Here is a 21,429-nt window from a genome sequence, read left to right on the forward strand (position 1 = left end):
CCCTCGGCGGGGCTGAGGAGCGATCAGCGCCGGTTCAGGGCCCCTCGGCTTCTCCTCCGGAACTCTTCACCGGCACCCCCACCCGCCTCTCTTCCATTTAGCTTATCCGGTTCTGCTGGAGCCGGAAAGTCAAACGCCGCTTCCCACCGGGAATTTGCTCGGGTTCTCCCAACCCGCCCGCCTCCGGGGCCACCGCTGCCCCCCTCACCGACAGAAGCGCGGCCGCGGCTCGAGCCACCCCCCCTCGCGGGCCCGCCCCCGGGGCGGGGCGGGCCCGCCCGGCGCCCCCCCGCCCGACCCCAGTCCCGCGCCCCCGCCCCGCCCCGCCGCGCGGATCGCCGAGGTCCCGGCGAAGGGACGGGGACGCACGAAGGCAGGGCCGCCGCGCCGAGGTGAGTGGCCGCCCGCGGGCTCGGTGTGCGGGGCCCCGTGCGGGGGGGCGCCGCGGGAAAACCCCGCGGGAAACCCCGCAGCCCCCGCGGCGGCTCTTTTGTGCGGGCAGACCGCGCTGCCCCCCGCCGCCCCCGCTCCGCGCCGTCCCTCCGGCCCTGCTCGGGTCTGTCCGGAGCGGGCGCTACTCGGGGCCCCGCCGCTGCTCGGCCCCCGGCCACCGCGTCCCTTTGTGCTCAGCGCGGTCTCCATGTTCCTGCCCGGCAGCCTCGCCATCTTGGGCGAGCGCGAATTCCCGGGAACGCGGGGACCCTCCGGGACGGCGCTCCGAGTTCGGGGATACGATACAGGGACGGGCCGTGACGTCAGTAAAGTTAAGGGGAATTTGTCCCGGTGCGCGTCCCCGGGAACCCCCGTTCCAGCGGGGCGGGTCCTGCGGCACCGCGTGCGTCTGGGGGTGCGGGGGGCAGAGCCGCTGCGGGGTGCGGGGGGGCAGAGCCCCTGCGGGGTGCCGGGGGGCAGAGCCTGTAGGAAGGGATGGGGCCGGAACGTCCGCCGCACGACCGGAGCGCTGTGCACCCCGGACGCTCGCTTCAGCGCTTGGGCTTTCGAAACGTCGTTCTGGCGCCCCGTGCGTGGAGCGACAAGCCCCGGCGGCCGGCGTCACGGTTCGCGGAGCGGCAGCGGGTGTAGCTCCCGGCACGGCTCGGGGCGCGGAGGCCGCTCCGAGGGCGGGTTCGGGGCCGTTGGGGCCGCAGGAAGCGGGGGCGGCTGCGCCGCGCTCACCCGCAGGCAGCGGTGCCTGTGCCTGCCCTGTGCGGCGAGGAACAATGAGCGCCCTGTGACGCGGATTTACTGCTCCGTTGCACTTTTTTTTGAATCACATAAAAGTTTTCCTGGTCACATGATGCGAAGTCGTGGGGCAGAGGGTGCTCGGTCAGGACTCGCTACTGTGGGAAAGCCCTGTTTTCCATTCTTCCTCCTGCGCTGGCCTTGCTTGCCGCACGTTCACAGTCGCGCGAAAGAGAACGTGAAACTGCCTGCATTCAATTTGCATTTTCTTTGTCTGCAGGGTTGGGGGAAAACACTGACAGCAGCGAACATGGGCAGTAGCGGGAGTTGCTGTTAGTGCGTCGGGGCTGGTGTCTGTGCGAAGGATGGACTCGAGGTGCCTAAGGTTTACGTGGGAGCAAATGTCAGGCACTTTCCTGGGTGAGGGGTGTATATATTTTTTTCAACTCGTCAGAAAGCGTGAGTGAATTGTGTATTTGCCAGATAGTGAGTATTAGGTGGGTGAAAATGTTTAAAGAGCTGCGAGCACGTACAACAGATGGTTCTGAGTTATACGTGCCACAAAGGCCTGGAAGATTTGAGAGGTTAACAAATGGTGAGCTGCAGAGGATCAGTAGTTTCAGGCTACGATAGCGTACTTGACGGCTCATACCTGTAATAAACTGTGTACACGGTTTTGTCACTGCTGCAAAATCAGTAAACTGCGAGATACCAGCAACTTGGTGTCCAGGGTCGTTTCTGTGAAGTGTGTATGGAGGGAGCATTTGGAGTTGTTAAGGAATATCCTTGAAGTTTTTGTGTTGACTTCAAGCAGGGGATATTTGTTTAATTATGGATAATATCAATTGCTTGCTAGCGATGGATTATTAACATGGGATTGTGATGAAGTTCTTCAAGAAGTAGAACTCTGGAGAGTAAGAAACGTTTCTTCAGTGGATCAGGCAACATTTCCTTTATCATTACTGAATTCAAGTCTCTCTGAATGGCACAAGATGAGCTCTCGTGACTAATGTATATTGAAAATAAACTAGAATTGTGGTACTGCTATTTCTCATCCTAAATTCTTTAAACGCCACTGTGATGGATTCACAGGTAACTCTTAAGATCAATCTTGTAGGTTATTACAGGTTTAAAGTGACATTGTAGAAGTATCTGAATAGTGTTAAGCGAAGATGACTAAATACTTACTTTGTGCCTTTTGATGAGAAAGACGTTGATTTTTTTTGAACATGTAATAAGATACTTTGCATTTTCAGAAGATTAAACTAGTATTTTTATATTAAGGAGGGGATAAGCATTTGTTGAGCACTGCAGTGGGTTTGGTAATTCTTTGTACTGACCTTATGATAAGAAGAAAGTGCTGCAAGGACTGATTTTTTTGCCTTTCGGGGAGACACTCAAAATGCAAATAAAGAAGTAATGGCAGTCTGTCTTTTTGGGTTGTGTTGCCCTTTTTCTCTTTTCTTTGCGTGTTTGTTATAGAACTGCAGTGGAAAGGAGCAGATGCTTTGCAGAACATCCTGATGTGTTGCTTTTCCTTACGGGAGCATGTAGCTGTTCCTTTTGCTGGCTTGGCCCAGCAGACTCTGGGTTTCTGGGGCTGCTCAGAAGAGTTAGCGGTGTCACCGAGTTGAGTCTGAACAGTCACTCCCGGCCTGAGTGACTGCAGCTCCTAGTGGCTCTGCTGCTGCTTTTCTGTTCCTCCTCAAGATGTGGAATATTGCAGTTTCGAAGAAAAGGAAGTTTGTGCTCTCTGTCTTATCTCCCTGGATTGGGGAAAGGGGCAGTAGTACTTGCCTGCTTTTGTTTTTATAATACTCTTACAATAGCGATGGGAGCCAGACTTGGCACAACAAACAGTGCTGTTTGCTGCGCACACCCTGGTGCAGTGAGGACATCCCAACCACTCACATCACTGCACTGTGCCTTCCTCCCCCCTCTCCAGCCCAGTTCCTTGCACTAGTGTCTTCAAATAAAACCAAATGGTGCATGTTTGGTTGTTTTCAGCAAACTTTATTCTACTAGAAGATTACAGAAGAGTGGAACGTGGTGTTTTCTCAGGTAATGTGACCTGACAAAGTTTCCCAAATTCTACAAGATTTCTCACAAGTGTGGTTCAGCTCTTGAGTTCTTGTTCTACTTGAGCACATTGAGTAAATTATGTCAAACCATGTTAGAAACTCCTTTGTGATTGTGCATTCCCCATCAGAAGAAACAGGGACACAGGTGTCAGGGGCAGCAGTGTTTTTTGTGGTTGTTGGATGGAAAAAAACAACCTGAACAATGACAAAATTGTAGAAAGTAGTGCTGGTCAACATGTTCTGAAGAAACTGGAAATTTGTGATGAAGACAAATTGTGCAGATAGTCAAAGGTCGAGGTACAGATAACCTTCACCACTACACCAGAGAAGGAAACACAACGTCCTCTTTGTGGCTGCCGTTGATGCTTCTTAAAAGTCTTTGGTTACACTGCTACACTTTTACTCTTCAACTATCTTTGTTGTACTCTGTGTAATGGTAGGAGGAAAGCGCGTCTTTGCCTTGGGTGAGTGGTAGAGCTTGGTGTTCTTCCCTGCTGACTCTTTACTGATGAGGAGCAGAAGCACAAGGATACTGTGAGTGAGACTGGAGAAAATGGATCCTCCCTGTGTTTACCTGCGTATTTAAAAAAAAAAAAAAGAGGAGCGAGCAACTAATGAATGCACAAGGCCCCACCGGAAGATTTACAAAAGGAAGACGACCCACGCTTGTCTCAGTCTCTGACCCACAGAAGGGTTTGCTATGGCTACCCGTCATCACAACGGTTGATGGCCAGGGGCAGAAGGAAAAAGCTTGTCTTCCCAGCCTTTATTCTGCAGTGTGCTGGGTGGGTGTATCAGGAGCTTGCGGTTCTGGGCAGAAGCTGGGGCTGCGCTTAACCTGCCTCTGCAGAAACGCGAACAAGAGGCAGTGTTTCTTCATCACACAGTTTTAACAACCCCCTCCCCTAACATTTAATCCTAGTTACCTCACAGTTTCACATGTTAGCAGTGGTAAGTTCTTGCTTACTCTTTCATTTCTTTATTGCCCTGCATTTAGGTATGGAATGCCCTGGTCTCGAGCCATTCCTTAAAAAGAGAAAAATCAGTGTAATTTCAAGGTCCGATACAGAAGTTCCTTTTGATAGTTAAGTGGAAATTAACAAAAATACTTTAACAAATTTTATAGTATCGTTTTGATTTTTGTTGTCTTTTTTTGAGGAGGCGGAAGAAACTAGATTTATTTTATTGTGGTATTACCACAAGGTGGAAGGGGCTCTGGGAGAGTGGGGGAAGTCCTAAGGCTCGGTTTCAGATTTGTGATGTAGCAGCAAGGGAAGGAGGAGACAGGGTGTTTCCCTGCCGAGTTTAAACAGAATTAATTCATGCGTTGACAGAATTCCTGGTACCGTTCGTTCTGCGTTTGTGTGACTGTTTTTCAGATGGGTAGGGACCAGACAGCCATCTAGGCGAGCGTGTGTGTAACCTCGCCCGATGGCAGCTGAGCCCCCAGACAGCCTCTGGAAGCGGTGCGGGGCTGGTCCGGGCCGCTTCATCTTTCGTAGGGCGGGGCCTGCTGCCATTAACTGGGAAATCTCTCCCATTGCCTCCCTCCTCACGCCCATCTGGGCCTCTCGAATGTCTTCTGTTTCAGCCAGTAAAGGACAGAAAGAGTCTCTTTTCACTTGATGTAGGTCAGGCATTGTGAAGAGCTGAATGGGTTAAGCCTTGGTAGTTTGCGAAAAGAGATTGCGGAGATTTTTCTGGCCCCTGAGGGAGGAATCACACAAACCTTAAAATTCAAACCACTAAATATGTAAAGGCACGCTCTGAGAAACTGGTGTGTGTCCCTGATGGGCTGCCGACACCAGCGATGGTCCCAGCGCGGTCGGTGGCGTTCCTGGGCGAAAGGACGTGTTTCGGGTAACGTCTGCAGTGTAAAACTTAGGAAAAAAAACATGGGTTTAGAAGTAATGCGGTGATCATCAGATAATTTTGTCTTCGTTTTGGAGCCTCACGCATAACTTATGTTCTGGTGGCTGTTGGAAGGGATGATGATTTTAATGTTTACGTAGTGGGAGAACTCTGCCAGCCTTTTCTTGCGCGTTACAGGAAGTGTAAACTAGATGTTCTTAGAATTTGTAAGAGGACAGAATCCTCTGCCTGGCCGTTCTGAGCTTGAATCTCAGTCGTGATGCTGTTGGATGAGAAGCTAAAACTTTGAAATTTTCTAGGGAGTATTTTTTTTTCCTCCAGTTTGAATACACAGCCAACTTTTTTTTTTTGATTGTGGCCATGTTTATCAATCAATTTATATTAATAAATTCATGCAATTTCTAACGCTGAATGATTCTTCAATAAGATGCAATGCATCGTTTATTAGACCCTTATTGTAGAACAGTTTTGTGTGGTGTCCAAATATAACCAGCAAAATAACCCCCACAAATCCCCTCCTCAGCCCTCAGGTCTTCTCTTGTACAAAAGAAAACAGTTTTACAAAATGATTACAGTGGTCCATGGGATGTGCAGGGACATAACTGTGGATTTTTGCCCTGTTTCCCACTCTTACCTTTTCCACCAGCGTGCCCTCATAATCAAAGATGCTGCACTCCTGCTGTGGACAGAGAGGTTCATCAAACTGGCAGCAGTTTGGTGTTAAGGAACGGTGTGCTGAATGCTCTTGACGTGCTAGGGACATAAATAAATCTCAGGGCTTTGTATGCAAACCCTGGGAGGTTAATACTGTATAATTCAATGTCCTGTCTTTGTTTTTGTGATGGATGTTTTCAGTGTTCAGAGCTTGATGCAACACCTTGGAGCAGGTCAGGGCTGCTGTGCTCGCTCGGCTGGAGGGGTGTTCGACCGTGCTGGGGAGGGTTTTCCTCTTGTTTTCAGCTGGGAGATCGCTGTTGTGCTGCAGTAGCTGTTCCAGGAAGTCCTGGAGATGGACAACCCCCGCTGAGATCAATGGCCCTTGGTGTCATGAGACTGTGGCTCGGGCCTGTTTGTTCTGAGACTGGCTGCTGTTTGTATCCTTAACAGAGCTAACATGTACACAAGCAAAAACCACCAGGATTTCCCATGTAGAAATAGTGCTGGGATTTGGCTTTCACATGCAATGGTTGCATGTCATAATTCAGGAGCAGCTGGTTGCAGCCAGCAATACCATCATTTGCGAGCTGTTATCAACCATTCTGCGCACACTTGGGAGGCTTGGGACAGAGTGGGTTTTATGATCTACCTGCATCTGAAATCCGGTCACTGCAGCCACAGCAGCCCTGCGTTTTAGCTGTGCTTGCATTGGAGAACAGCTTGCTGTTAAATATTTAATTTTAACTAAATGCTGAATAAAACAATAAACTGTGAGCTTTGGAGAATGGAGTCTAAGGGGTGAGCAGTGACATACATACATCTTAAATAGCAAATCTCGTTATGTGAAGCAGCCTAAAGAAGTCGCATCAGCCAGCCTTTTTTGTCCTTTTGTAGCTGCTGGTGTTCCGAGTAAGAAGTCTTTGTTAGGTTTACCCAAGGTTAGCTTGCAAAAGTCGTTGGCTGAAATTGTGGGTTTTGTGCATTATTTGCCCAGTGCTTTTGGAGGAAACCCAGAAGTACCAAATCGGATTGCATTATACAAAATACTGATGCAGGGATAAGAGTAGTAAACACAGTCTTCCTTAGTATCACATGGAAAAAATAACAGATGTATGGAAATGGCTGTGCTCTTAACTGGGTAAGCTTATCTGTATCACATGAAAAATACACACTCAGAAATATTGGTTTATGTTAGTGTATAGAAGCTTAGTAAAGTTGATTTTCACCCCCAATCCCCACCCCCTCAGTTTTGCTTTTCCAGGTTAGAAATGAAGTGAGGCATTTTCACTACTTTATACACTCAGTTTGATCGCTCTTCTGTGCCTTTGCTTGCCCTAGTTGACTGCAGCTTCTGAAAGGAGAACCTATATTGACTAAAAAAAAAAAAAATCAGTTTTCCCAACAGTCTTAGTTCTTGTGGGATAAAAGGGAGCCCAAGAATGCCCACTTTTGCACATCTTGTGATCCATTATGCTGTAAGAATTACTGCCTCATAACCTATCATGTAGATAGGAAGTATTGCTGAGGGAAGATGCCGATAAATTCTTCTTCCTATGTGTGGGTTCAGGAGGATGGGAAGCCATCAGGGAAGGTTCCTAACTGTGTTAGTCAGTTAGTGAGTTAAAAATATCAGGCACACATGCCCAAAAGTTTTTTTTTTAAGCTGTATCGGTTGATTAATAAAAGATATATCACTCCCTACAGCTATGGTCTTTTCTAAGTAGTACAGAGATTTTAAAAAGGCTAAACCATACAAATGCAAAGCATTGTTTTTCTGTTGCAGCTCTGATCATTTTTCATTCTTGGACTTATCCCTAAGCACCTCGCTGCTGCTTTTCAATGTTGATGAAGGAGCTGGATCTGAGATAGTAGTTGAGACTGCAGCCGTGTGTGGGTTTGAAGAGGAGTGGGTCAGGAGAGGAGAGTGCTCAGTGGTTCAATCATTTGGGGACCCAGCTGCTACCACAGCTGTGATGCCAGAAACATTCTTCATAGCATGATTGTAGGAGCTTCCAAAGCAAGGAGAGTTCCTCTTGTTTTATTTAGGAAGTCTGATACTGGCACCAGGAGAGCCCCGTTTTGGCTGTTTTGGAGAAATTATCTCAAGTGGGACTCTAAAGAGGTGAATGAATGCTGTTCTCCTGCCCTTGGAACACTGAATGGGAAGAATACTTAATCACCCACAGTCAAAGGGCAGCAGGCAGTGGTTGGATTTTTTTTCACCATGTTGTAAATATTGTTCATCCTAAAAACCTACTGTCCTAGAGAAAGTCTGGGAAATAAGGAGAAAATTCAGATGCCAAGTCAGGATTAAAGACAATGAAAGGGGTAAATAATTGGAAAAAAATTGCTGTAATACATCCCAGCGATTCTTTATCTTTCTGGCAACTTAGCAGAGAAGGCACTGGGATTTAGTCGTACCTCGAATGTATTGGAGAAAGATGTGGAGCAAAGCATGTGGATGTTTGAGCACAAGATGCGGATGTCCCAATGCTAAGGCTTTGGAGCCTTCCGTTCGGCAGTGCTGGCTGTGTTTTGTTTTGGTGTTTTGCTGTGGTTTTCTTTAACTTGCCAACAGCTACCAAATAAAGATAATGTTAAAGGGTTTGTAAAATTTCCTTGCTACTCCATACATGTAAGAACATTTGGAGAAGGAAATGCTCGAAAAGAAGAAAAGGCTTGAGGAAAGAACATACTTCTGAATTGACAACACGTTGTTATTGTGTTCAGTAGAAGGTCCTTCAGTGTTTGGCATTTAACTGTGAGATGAGCACTGTATTCTCCTGCAGTTCTGATCTTTTTTCTTTTCTGTAAGTGCTTTTCAAGTCTTATTTTCGCCCCTGAAGGTTTAAATGTACAGTGAGTTGTCTTTCACTGAACAGGACAGTTTTTGAACAAGACTGGGAAGCATTGATTCCATGGCTGAGCCTTGTCTGGAGGGTTAGTTTTGAAGAAGGTTTCTAGGACTGTCTGAAGAAATGAGTTCATTGTGCAAAGGAATAATCAAAGGGCATGTGGAGAAGGAAGTAACTCTCTCTTCCTTATTTTAGGTTAAACTACTGTTCAGTGCTCTGGCAAGTGCAAGCAGCTAAACACCCTTACCCTCCTGGCATCAGGAACTAAAGGGACAGATTGTGTGAAATAATTCCCTTTTTATTTGTATGTGATAAAGATGGAGCAGCCTGGAATGCTTTCCTGTTTTTTTTTTTTTGGTTTTTTTTGAGAGGTGTTTTCAAACTGTTTCTGAGTATCCTTAAGTTAAATTTATAACCTTTTGACTCTTGCAGATGCCAGTAAATTTCCAGTGTTAACAGTTATGTTATGGATATACAGCACATTGAAAAGTTTGTGGTGATATAACTGGTTTCTATGGGGTAGTGTTTAAATGTAGTCTACAGTCTTTTTGCAGTCATGGGAATACATTATGTATTTTGAGAGATCCAATAGTACTGTACAGGCTTTATAATAAAACAAACATGCAGAGGGGGTAATAACTTTTTAAAATGTCTTTGCATTTAAATACTCAATTTATATAATTATGGTATTTTTGGTTTCTTGTGAAGCACTTAAAAGAAGCACCCAAGCAGCCATCCTGCGGAGTGATCAGCATTATACGTGATAGGAGATATATGACATGCGGGCAAGTGGGATCTCTCATACCCTTGGGAAAGTCAAGTTACTTTTTTTTTTTTTTTCTTCATACACTGAGTTCAACAGACCTGGCTTGCACTCTTTTCATTTTATAAAACTTGGGATGAGGGAGTCGTTCATTCTTTAGTGTCCATTGTCTGTGTGGCTTCCAGCAGCACAGGTAATACTATAGATCAAATGGAGTGCTAGGATAGATGGCAGGTACGAATCCATATGTTCAGTATGTTATATTCTGTTTACACACAGAATGTCAGTGTAGCAGCCTGTGTCACAAGTGCCTGTTTCTGTACATAATTTGAGTGATTCATAACTCAATAAATAATTTGTAGTTTTCTGTAAACACTTTCTTCAATTTTAAAGACTTATTTAAGTGCCAGATTTCAAGGCTGATTCTTTATAGTATAGTCCATCAGATTTTTTAGGAATATCTTCATGGAGAGGCCTATACAGAGAAGGTGGTCAGGAACAGCACATCAGTGTTCTCTGTCAAAAGCAGCCCTGCAGGTTGTAGAGTGATGTTCAGCAAGAGCTGCTGGTTGCGAAAGACAGGGGCAGACACTGACGGCACTGTTTTCCAGTGGTGTGTTTTGGGGCAGTGTTTTGAGCTGTACGGTGTTCGACAGTGAGGACCAAAGCTATGGTTTGTGTTGTAAGATATAATCAGGCTGGAGATGCCCAGTGCCCTGAGTTTGAGTATGGCATTAGGCGGGTTGGTAGGCAGTTCTCACAGCCCAACAGAAAAAATGGAGCAGTTCAGAGCAGTCACCTATGGTATTGGTAACAGGTACGTTACTCATGGTCTCAAAACTTGGGACTATGCGGCAAGGTTTCTCTGGCCTGTGAGAAGGGACGCAGACTGGCAGGACTAATGGTCACATTTTTCTCGTGCCTATTTTTTAATTCTAAAGTTTGCAGTGATTTACTTGGAGTGAAAAGTGTGGATGGCAAGTAAAGCGTCTAGTACTTGCGAGTTGTTTGCATGTTCCTAGTAACCGTAAGACAACATTCCCAGGATCACTTAATGCCTGTTTTTCAGGTCAAAACTATTCAAACCTGAACTGTTCCCCTGAAAGAAGGGTAAAATGGGCCTCTAATTTTGTGTCTCTTCAATTTCTTGAACAGACAGTTACTGCTGTTGCAGTTCGTGTGATGATTGGGTCTCCCCAGCCCTGAGCCCGTTGCTTGTCGTCTCTCCGACTGCAGTGCCGTGGTAAAAGTCAAGATATTACTTGTTTATTGAGTGTCCATATTATTGTTTATGGACAGAGAAATGCAAACCTGACTCTAAAATGCTGCATTTTGTAGGCAAAGGGGCATCGGATCACCTAGTATACCCAGTTCTGAAAGAAGGTTTTACTTTCAGCATGAATTCACTAGATGCTTTCTAGAGCTTGGTTTACTGAAATTCGACGTATATTATGTTTTATTCTGAAAAAGCAGAAGCCACCTGCAGATTAAAAGTAAGTTAAGACCTCCCACTGGTTAAGACCTTTTGAACAGTGTTTGCGGACAACGTACTCGTAATTCCTTAGGAGACCCGTTAGGATTTCTGCCACTGGGCAACTCGTCTTTACCATGAGAGCAGTTCAATTTTTTGATGGCTTTGTTACAATGCAGGATATTTTATTTTTTTGAAGGACCTTGGAGGGTATAGGCAGAGTTTCTGTTAACAGAAAAGTTGTACCATTGTGAAAGAAAGATGCTTATGGAAAGATCAAACTGAACTGGAAGAGTCCCAGGAAGCTAAGTGGCTGCATAAAATTAATTGCTGATTAATTTGAAATAATGCCATGGAGCAGAGGGAAGCAGGGAGAATAACGTGAACTAAACATATGCACTGATAGGTTCTAAATTAATTACCTGCTGTCAGGTGGAGAGATTGGAGTCACAAGGCGCAGTTCTGTTCAAAACATTAGTTCGGCAGCAGTCACAGTGCAAGTCTGACACATTACTGGGAGAGGAAAAAAGGACAGAACAGAAAACATCCAGGACACTGTGATTTCAGGTTGCCCTGTCAAGTAGAATAAAAAGCAAATAAAACTGAAAGGCATCATCAGTTCAAAACCGCATTCCGTATGAGGTGAAAGCATTTAGAAGTCTCAGCTTGGTCTATGACCAAGTGCTATAAAGGAATAGCGAAGGAAATGGAAAACATTTTTTTGTCATCTCAGATACGACTGAAAGGTAATATTGGAACTGAAATAACCAAGCGAAACAAGGTCAGAAGTTTGTTAACATAAAACAAGCAATAGAGCTTTTCACTTGATGTAGGGTTAGCTTGTGGAACCATCCTTGGATGCTATGGAGAGCAAAACTTCAATGCACTTAGAATGATTAGGTATATTAATGGAAGAGGCATTTATGGGGGCTGCTGAACATGATGATAAAAATCCAGTGTTGGGTTTGTTAAATCTTTTAATGTGAGAGATGGAAAAGTAATCATCTTGGGGTTGTGATTGTTCACCACAGTTTTATTTTCAGTCCTCGCTGATTATCTTGTCCTTCCTTCTTGGTTCCTTGCTGCACTCTTTTTGCCTTGAGTTGATAGTGTGCGTTCTGCCATTAAAATAATGTAATGGAGAAAAAAATGTATGTACTGTAACTTCAACCTTACAGACTCTTTCTGTATCCCTTTCCTTCCCTGTCTCCTCCTGTGTATATTTAGTGTTGAGGTGTAGTGTGTAATATCTGTCAGTCCTTACCCTACCCCTGCCATTTCAGTATTTCTTTAGCTTCTTCCGAGCTCTAGGAAGTTAATTATGGGGAAGAGTATATTTTCATTCTGTTTCTGGAGTAAATGCTCCCAATACCACAGCTGATTAGCCTCACATTTCTGAAATAGTCCGGATCTCAAATATTGTCAAAATTGGGAGGGGAAGGTTGAGGATAGCATGTTCTCTACCCGATCCTTTGTTCTAATGTATGTATTGTCCATGTATGAGGCAGTGTCTTGAACTACCTGCATGTTGCAGTGTTACTTATATTAAGCATATATTGATGTGTGCAATCCTCTCTGAAGCCGTCTGGAAACATGGAGCTGGGGAATAAGATCCACGTTGTTTGTAGACCATAACCTATTGTTAGCCTCAGCAGAGTGGAAACCAAACCAGAAGTTCCAGGATCAAAGGAGAAAAGCATTCAGAAGGAAAAGCTGCCCAGAAAATGGCAGAGGTAGAGCAGGGTGCATACCAAAGGAATCTCTTCAGTTTTGCCATTTACTGGCAGCAGCATGGTAAAAGTTTTGTCCAGTCCACAGCCCCATTCTGTTTCCTCTTGAGGCAGCGGCCAAACATGACTGTTATGACTGGGTTGTGCTTACTGGGAACACTGGATTCCATCTTTATTGCTTGTGGAGGTGCAAGGCTGAGCTGCTCAGAGAGAGAGCAAGGGCAACAAGAACTGTTTCTGTTCCGAAGTAAGCCTGGGACATATTCATTGATTGTGGGGCCAGACATGCGGAGCAAATACACAACACCTAGGTATGCGGCAGTGTATGCGTGTTCTTACACAGGGAGCAGAAAGAGGGAAGGATTCTGCTGGATGAGGTGTTTTTGTGCTGTGCGGATTCTGAGTTTGACACTTCAGATCATCCTCCTGCGATTCTCTCCACAGACTGGTTTTGACTCCCAGAACAAGGCCTCTAACATTGTGGTTTACGTTTATTCACGTTTTAGGGTACAGAGGTTTTTTTGTGAAGCAGCTCCTGCCCTCAGCTGCTCTTTATCCGTGTTGGTTTATTTGTTTCTCCTGTTACCACATCAGTTATCATGGGAACAGAAGCAGAACTGGAGAGTCCACAGCCAGCAGCTGCACTGCCTGCCTTAGTTTCTCCTATTCCTTCTTTGAGAACAGATGTTTGTGAGGGGGAAGGTACCGTAAGCACTTCTGTTAATCCAGCAACTTGTGCTGTGTGACTCCTCGGACTTTGGAAGAGAGCCCTTGTGGATGGGGGTTTGTTAGGACTTGGGGAGCAGACAGGGTAAATGCCAGCTGCAGATGGGGTTGAAGATCTGTCGTTTCTGGATCCGACAAGTGATTTCGGGATCTGGTACATAAAAAAATGTTGTCTTACATTATGTCTGTTCCCATGAAGTCCCCAAAATCAACAATTTGTACTATAGTGCATGTCTCCATAGTGCCTTTCGGTCCCGGAGTTAGTAACTGCTTGGTACATGCAAATAAAGTTCCATTTAGACCAAACTGCACAGATGTCTTGCGAGCAAAATAACTTGTATTTTAGCCAAATTCAGCCTTATAAAGAACAGTGGCATGCCATTAAAATCATGCCTTTATTTTTGAAACTTTGTGTGAGCAAATGTTTGGGCCATGGACTGGGTTCTTGCTGGCCCCAACTGCTGACCCCAGACGCATTTTACCGGCTCCTGGGGCACTGACTGCAGTATTCTGTTGTAAATTCTTTACAGTTTTTTTTAGTTTAAGACAACTTTGGAAAGTCTGCTGTGATACACTTGAATAGTTGTTATATTTGAATATTTCTCTTTGATGGGAACTTATCCTCAGTCAGTTTTAGAAAATGTATTCAGGCTTCGGGTAGTGTGTAGGTGTTTCTGTCTGTACATTAGCATCTATAAATATTGAATTATCGGGACCACAGAACTGCAAAATGCAACATTTTCAGAGTGCATGATGCACATTATAGCCAAGATGTAACATTTGCATATCAGAACTAGGAATTAAAGCATATACTAGAAAGTGACAAGAAAATCCAGTTCTTCTGGAAATCTGAAATTCTGAATTTGCTTACAAGTGTTAAATTCCCAAGTCATCTGAAACAGTGCCAGAGGTGCTGGCCTGGGATTTTAACAAGGAAAAGAATTTTGAGCAAGGCCTGGCAACGTGTTGTTGGAATTTTGGTTAAAATAGTTTTTTGTTTAAATGTGCAAGAAGCTCTTTTTAAATGCAGCTTTGTTTTGAATGTATTTGAAATGTTTTTATGAACTTTCTGAGAAGATCTTCAACGTTGAATGGAATTTTAGGAATGGGAGTAACATGAAACTAGTAGTGTAGTATGTGAAGAGGTTAGTTAGTTGGACAGTAATGAGTTCCTTCTTTTGGGTAAAAAGTTGTGCTAGCAGTGTAATAAACAAATTTAGTGATTTCAGTAATAACATTACTGCTGTTTTAATACCTCCAGTAATTAGGGTTTTTTTGGTCTTCGAAACAGAGCATTGTACACTTTTTCTCATAGACATTATTTACCAGATTTCAAATCTTCCCATTTCATTCATTAACTGATAATTTCTTTACTGTGAAGAATTTTTTACCTTGCTTACACTGAATCACAGTAGCCAGAAGAATGTAGGCTGTAAAATGTTTAACTTGTTTTTTTCTCTGGGCAGATTCCAAGCTTAAACATTTTTGGCTTTGTTTTTTAAGTGTAACTTCTATTTCTAGGCACAATCATCAGAGAAACAGGGGAAGTATTACATGTGGCTGCTTATCCAGTGGATGTGATGCCATTTTGCGTGTATTAGTGTCTCCTACTTCAGTGTTTGGCTCTGATGCCTTCATGTAGTGGCTCCTCGTGATGTGAGGTGCTGCCCCAGTTAAAAAACTGCCTGTAATGTGTGGAACAGCCTTAATTTATGAAACAACCTTTCGAATCCTGATCCTACTTAATGTACATTTTTGAGAACTCTTAGGTGATGACTGTTGTGAATCCGGAGCCCCACTGGCCTTGGATCTGTGGATTGGCTTGTGTTGATGCACTTCATTGTGACAGGGACTGGACTCAGTCCCTGTGAGTTGGAGCAAGTCACATACATGGTCTGCCTGACTGTATGCTGATAGAACTCAGCTGTTGCTGTTATGTTTCTGGTTACTCCCAATTGAGCTGCTGGTTCCTTTGTGGCTCTTTCCCTTTAAGTACCTGTGGTCACCACATGGAGCATTTCATGCTTACACTTTTTGTTTGGCTGTTTGTCCGTGTCTCCATCTGTTCCCTGCAGTAACTTGTTTGCCATTAGTTTTCAGCCATCAGTAAAGGCAGGGTGGACATTCAGAGGTGAAGCCCTCCAGCTCTGTGGCAGTCCGTGCCAAGTGCGTTGTTGCAGTGGAGTGGTATTTCTTGGGGAGGAGCTGGTTTATGGCAGTAGCAAAACATGGAGGACCATGACAGGAATGCTGCTCGCAGGAGAATTGATTTCCACTACCTGGAAAGAAGCAAGCACTTAAGGAAACATGTATGGAAAGCTTTTGCATGGTACCTTCTTACTTGCGTTCTCTGCATAACAGGATGTGGATACTGATGTGACTGCAAGCAATAAGCACTCCAGTAATTTCTGTTAGTCAAAATACCTCCAAATTGTTCTCATGTGTGCCGGTAAGCGCTCCTTACTGAGGATGTGGATGCTCTAACATGTCATGCTAATTTGGTGTTATTTTTCCCAGTATTACATGGGAGAATAAATGTTTGCACTGATGGGTGGGGCAAGAACTTGCCTTTGTGAGGCGCATAGACATAATGCATGGTCTGCCAGAGCTGCCGTTGTCAGAACTTGAGTGTGTGCCGAGCAGTGTCCTGTGGAATGGACTGTGTGTGGCTGACATGGACAGCTGATTGCGGTTCCATCAGTAATGGCAGGACTTGCCTTTTTATTTGGCCAAATGTAAATGGAAACCGTAGGGTTTTAAAAAGTAGTCCTAGTGATTTTGTAACTCAAGGGGAGGGTTCTTTTTGTTTTTCTCCTGGACTGGATTTCAGTGATGCAGTAGATCACGCCTGATTCGGGTCCGTGCTGTAAGCTGTAAACCAGACTTGCAAGAATCGGACCTGTTTGTCAGATATTAAACACCCTTCACAAAAGGCTGCTTTATTGTAATATAAATCACACTGGTTCATGCATGTGGCAATAATTAACTTCTGTTGATGTTAGGTAAGAAGCCGTCATATCATTGCTGAAAAACAGGTTTCAGTATGTCTTGACTCAGCTAACAGAAGTAAGGTGCCATTAGACTAGTATAAATTTTAACTAATGTTGAACAGAAAAAAATGTAAGACTACAATGGAATATTGTTGGCTGTCATATGGAATCCATTTTCCATCACGTGTCACGAAGAAATGGGTGTTTTGTTGTGCCAAAGCATTGCCAAGCAGAGTTTATAATGGCGATTTGTTTGGTTTTCATTCAACTTGGGCAGCACCTGTTTGTGGAGCTTTTTTGATTTCCAGATTGGTGCCAATGTCCAACACCTGTTGCAGCCTCTTGAGTTGTTTTGTGTGGTTCCCCTTCAATCCCGTCCCTCAGCTGGTGTTTTTGCAGAAGGATGCCCGCGACCGTCCTCATCCTCAAGGCTCTCTGTTATGAAGTGTTTGGAACTGATGTGGAGCTGCACATTTGGTGCCAGTCCCCTGGCCAAGTGCTCGAGTGATATTGCAGCAGTTTCTGCTGCTTTAAGTCCCCTTGGGATGTAAATATGAACAGTGAAACCAAACCCACCGACATAAATCAGTAGAGCCAATTTTGTGCTGTAATGTGGTGTGCTGCACAGACACAGGTAGATAGGAGTTTAATTAGAAATGAGCGCCATAGCTTACAGTGACAAAAACTGATTACTTTTGCACCACCCTAGTACTAGAATGATGATCAGACAGTGAATTTAATATATATTGAATGGTTTAAGTAACCATCGAGGGGGATCTCACCAGTGTTTTCAAAGAGCTGGAGGGAAGCTGCCAAGAGGAGGAGCCAGGCTCTTCTCAGAGGTGCTAGTGACAGGGCGAGGGGTGGTGGGCACGAATGGAAACATGGGTGTTTCCCTCTGAACACCAGCAAACACTCTGTCACTTTGAGGGTGACTGAGTCCTGGCACAGATTGGCCAGGTAGGCTGTGGAGTCTTCACGCTTGGAGGTACTCTGGATTTGTCTGGACACGGTCCTGGGCAACCGGGTTTGGGTGGCTCTGAGCTGGGGGTTTGATGAGATGACTTCCTTTTCAGTCTCAACAGCTCTGTGTTTCTCACTGTCACGTTTTGTGTTTTAGGATGTTTTGGTGAAATGTTTAAACTACTTTTATGTCCAAAATATACTAGAGGCGTGTGCAGTCTCAAGGTTTGGCTGGTAAGAGTAGAGTATCGCTACAGACTTCAAGTAACGTATTCTAAAAATCTGATGTTTTAAAGTTTTATTGGAATGAGATGCATAAGGATTAAAATAGATTCCACTCAGTGTGGTCTTTAAAAAGATAACTGTTTGTTGCACTGCATTTTTTTTTTTAGCTTGTGCTGTTTTGGCAGTTGATGCACAATATCCTGAGAGAGGAGAGCTTCTTAAACGTGTGCCTTGAGGAAAGGAGCAAAAGTGGAGATTATCAAACAACTTTTCATGTCCTGTTGTACTAGCAAATTGTGACAGGATGTCAACACAGGTGATCCTGGTAACTTTGTGATGAACCCCGTGGTAGAGTACAGTGAAAGCTGAGCTTAAATGTGTGTTCTTTTTGTTGCTTTTCCTCACAACAATGCTTTGAATTTACCAAGTGAGGCTACGGATATATGTTGTTTAAGCAGGGATAAAATTGAACAGAAATAATGGTCATTTTTTTGGGAAGAACAAAGGAGCTATGTTTAATAAAGGAATATTCTGCGAGAATACTCTGCGAGCAGAGAGGGAATGTTCTGTAGGCCAAGAGTGAATTAGAATCACAATAGATTATTGCTATTCCTTAATGTATATTTGTGTGGGAAAACTGTCTCTTTTTCTATAATGCTCCTGTTGCTAAATTTGTTCAATCTGTTCCTGTTTTTTTTTTTCTTTACTCATGTGCCTATACAATCTATGTAATGTGAGATAATAAATGGAGTGATCTTAGCATTATATGGGATTATTTTTTCTGTAAGTGCTTTTGTTCTTGGGTCCCAGTACTCCTCTGCCAAATAAGCTTTCAAATATGTGGCACAGAAATTTCCCATGCCGCCCCAATTTCTGTTTGTGACTTCTGTTTGATGAAAATATGTTATGTCCTCCCTGATTCAGATGATGGAATTTCTTGTGTATTAAGTCTGATTTTTTTTTTTTTTATACGTATTGCACATCAGAAGAGCAGTTGCAGGTAACTAAAAAGTAGCAGTGTTTCTGGCTCCCAAATACCACTTCTACATTAGGTCTGAGTTAATTTTTCAGTGTCACAGGAATGGTGGTTGTTTCCTCAGGATCTCTGGCTCTAAGTGGCAGGCAGTTTGTAGTGCAGGGACAAATTAGATACGAGGAAAAATTTTTCACCGTGAGGGTGGGGAGGCCCTGGCCCAGGGTGCCCAGAGCAGTGGTGGCTGCCCCATACCTGGAGGGGTTCCAGGCCAGGTTGGATGGGGCTTGGAGCCCCTGATCCACTGGAAGGTGTCCCTGCCCATGGCAGGGGCTGGGACTGGAAGGGCTTTGAGGTCCCTTCCAACCCAAACTGTTCTGTGATTCTGTGGGTGTTTCAGTGAGGTAGGTGTATGTATGTATGTATGTATGTGTGTGTGTATGTATATGTATGTATTTTTTGTAAACAAGTTTGATTAATTGGTTTTGCTAACAGTCAGGGCAATGTTTTTGTCATTTATGTGAAAATACAGACAGACAAGATCTGATGCAAAGGATTTTAAAATGTAGCCATTCTCAATAACCAATTCATTTCCAATTTCATTTGGTTAAAGTGCTTTAATCTTGCATTTGGTAATTGCTTTCATTAGAGAATAGACAGGCTGTTCTTCACATCAGAGGGAGCCCAAATTTCAAATTTTAGAGATCAAACTACTTACTGGAGGTGTTGGTTGACAGCTGACTGAACATGAGCCGGCAGTGTGCCCAGGTGGCCACGAAGGCCAGTTGCATCTTGGCTTGTATCAGAAACGGCATGACCAGTGCGCCCAGGGAGGGGATTCTCCCTCTGTACTCTGCACTGCACTGGTGAGACCGCACCTTGAGTACTGTGTTCAGTTCTGGGCCCTTCACCACAAGAAGGATGTTGAGGCTCTGGAGCGTGTCCAGAGAAGAGCAGTGAAGCTGGTGAAGGGGCTGGAGAACAAGTCTTACGAGGAGCGGCTGAGAGAGCTGGGGTTGTTTAGCCTGGAGAAGAGAAGACTGAGGGGAGACCTTATTGCTCTCTACAACTGCCTGAAAGGAGGTTGCGGAGAGGAGGGAGCTGGTCTCTTCTCCCAAGTGACAGGGGACAGGACAAGGGGGAATGGCCTCCAGCTCCATCAGGGGAGGTTCAGACTGAACATCAGGAAAAAATTTTTCACGGAAAGGGTCATTGGGTACTGGAACAGGCTGCCCAGGGAGGTGGTTGCGTCACCTCCCTGGAGGTGTTTAAGGGACCTGTGGACAAGGTGCTGAGGAGCATGGTTTAGGGATTGTTAGGAATGGTTAGACTCGATGACCCAGTGGGTCCCTTCCAACCTAGTGATTCTATGATTCTGCTTTGTTAAGGACCCGGGGAGTAAGATCTTCACATGGAAAGAAGTAGCTTCTTGTTACAGTTTGCGGAATAAAACTCTTGGTATTTGCTTATGTGCTTCATATGATTTAATTTGGAATCAAATATATCAAATAAAATCTATCACTCCTCATCTCACCATGTGTTGTCTGGAGATTTCAGTGCCGGGAGACTTAAAAAAGAAAAGTTGCTTGCTGACATTTTAAATAGGGTGTCTCAGCTTTGTACTGACTGCAATAGTAAACATACCCAGTACGGGTACATATTTCAGTGGTGAGAATGTGCCACAATTAAAAAAACCTTCAAACTGTTTGTATTCACAGTTCTAATAATAATAATAATGTGCAGAATTGTGACTTCGTTCTTCTACGCTTTTTCCCTTTTTCCCTTGTATTGTGGTTTTGTTTTTCAAAACAAATTCAATTTATTAATTAAAAAAAAAGCCGTTTTTCCTTTCTCATAGGTTTGTTTTCTGATTTTCTTCCCTTGGCTGTCTTTCCACCCCTGCGTTCTCTTTTTTTCCCCAGCTGTGCTTGCCCATGTGATTACCATTCTTGGTGCTGTGCCCATTTTCCTGGGTGACGTGAAATGCAGTGGAGTTTTGCGTGTGAGGGGCCTTTCTGCTGGTGGAGCAATGCGCCACACGATTACTGTCTTTGGCAGGCAGGAGCAGCTACAGGAGTGCTGGAGTTGTGTCCTGCTCCCTCCCTGTTCGCTAGAGCTTACAGCACTGTGGGGCACACAGGCAGTCGCCGGGCAGGGTCAGCTTTTGAACAGGAGCTGAGGATCAATTGATGCAGCAATGTTCAACTTTCTCTTGTGCAGCTCCAAATGGATGTTAAAGGGTCAAATGATGCTTCCTTCACAAGATGAAAGACTTCGTTCTTCTCACCTTTTTCTTTCGTCACCACTGGTGTTGAAGAGGACTGGCATTGTGTGTTTACTGACAGCATCCTGTCTCCAGTTCATTCTGGGGAGGTGGAGTGGGACGTGTGCCTGCTTGTTGGAAAGTGGCCTTGACATCATCTGTGTTTATCAGGTGTGTTGAAGTGACACACAGGGAAGTTACATGGAACTACAAAACTTGTAATTCATGATGTGCTTGCCGTGCTCCTAAGTGCTGAGTCAGAGAGAAATTCTGTCACATCTGTAGGGTGTGGGAGTCAGTGGAAACTCACTGAGTGATGCAAAAACCTTTCGTCGCTTTTAGACAGGCTTTGCCAAAAGATCATTTTCTCACAAGTCTTGAATCTTGATCAGAACACCTAATGGTGGTGTAGGCTTCCTTGTCACACTGACATCATTGCTGTCATCCCTCACAGCAGTGGAAAGTCTAAATGTGGTTCATGGCCCGACAGTGTCTGATGTGCTGACAGAGCTCTGAACATCCTCAAAGCTTTTGTTTCTTCCAATGGGATTTTTTTCCTTAGTAGCTGAGTTGGGAATCTCATCTTGTCAGGCTGAGTGAAGTGCTCAGCACTGTGAATGAAAGCCATACCTCAACATTCAGAACTTCTTCACTTTTTAGCTTGAATTCTCTCTCAGT

The 21,429-nt window shown here is 44.6% G+C and overlaps 1 protein-coding gene across 1 annotated transcript in view; it reads left to right on the top strand.

The window, feature by feature from the left end:
* Nucleotides 1-313: 313 nt before the first annotated feature.
* BAZ2B (bromodomain adjacent to zinc finger domain 2B) overlaps nt 314-21,429 on the top strand; it is a 111,456-nt gene continuing 90,340 nt past the window's right edge. Inside the window, 1 exon segment of the mRNA XM_054069332.1 lies at nt 314-392. The gene's annotated coding sequence lies outside the window, so the exon portion shown is untranslated.

This window comes from Cuculus canorus, chromosome 6, assembly GCF_017976375.1.
Source record: "Cuculus canorus isolate bCucCan1 chromosome 6, bCucCan1.pri, whole genome shotgun sequence".
Classification (NCBI taxonomy): domain Eukaryota; kingdom Metazoa; phylum Chordata; class Aves; order Cuculiformes; family Cuculidae; genus Cuculus; species Cuculus canorus.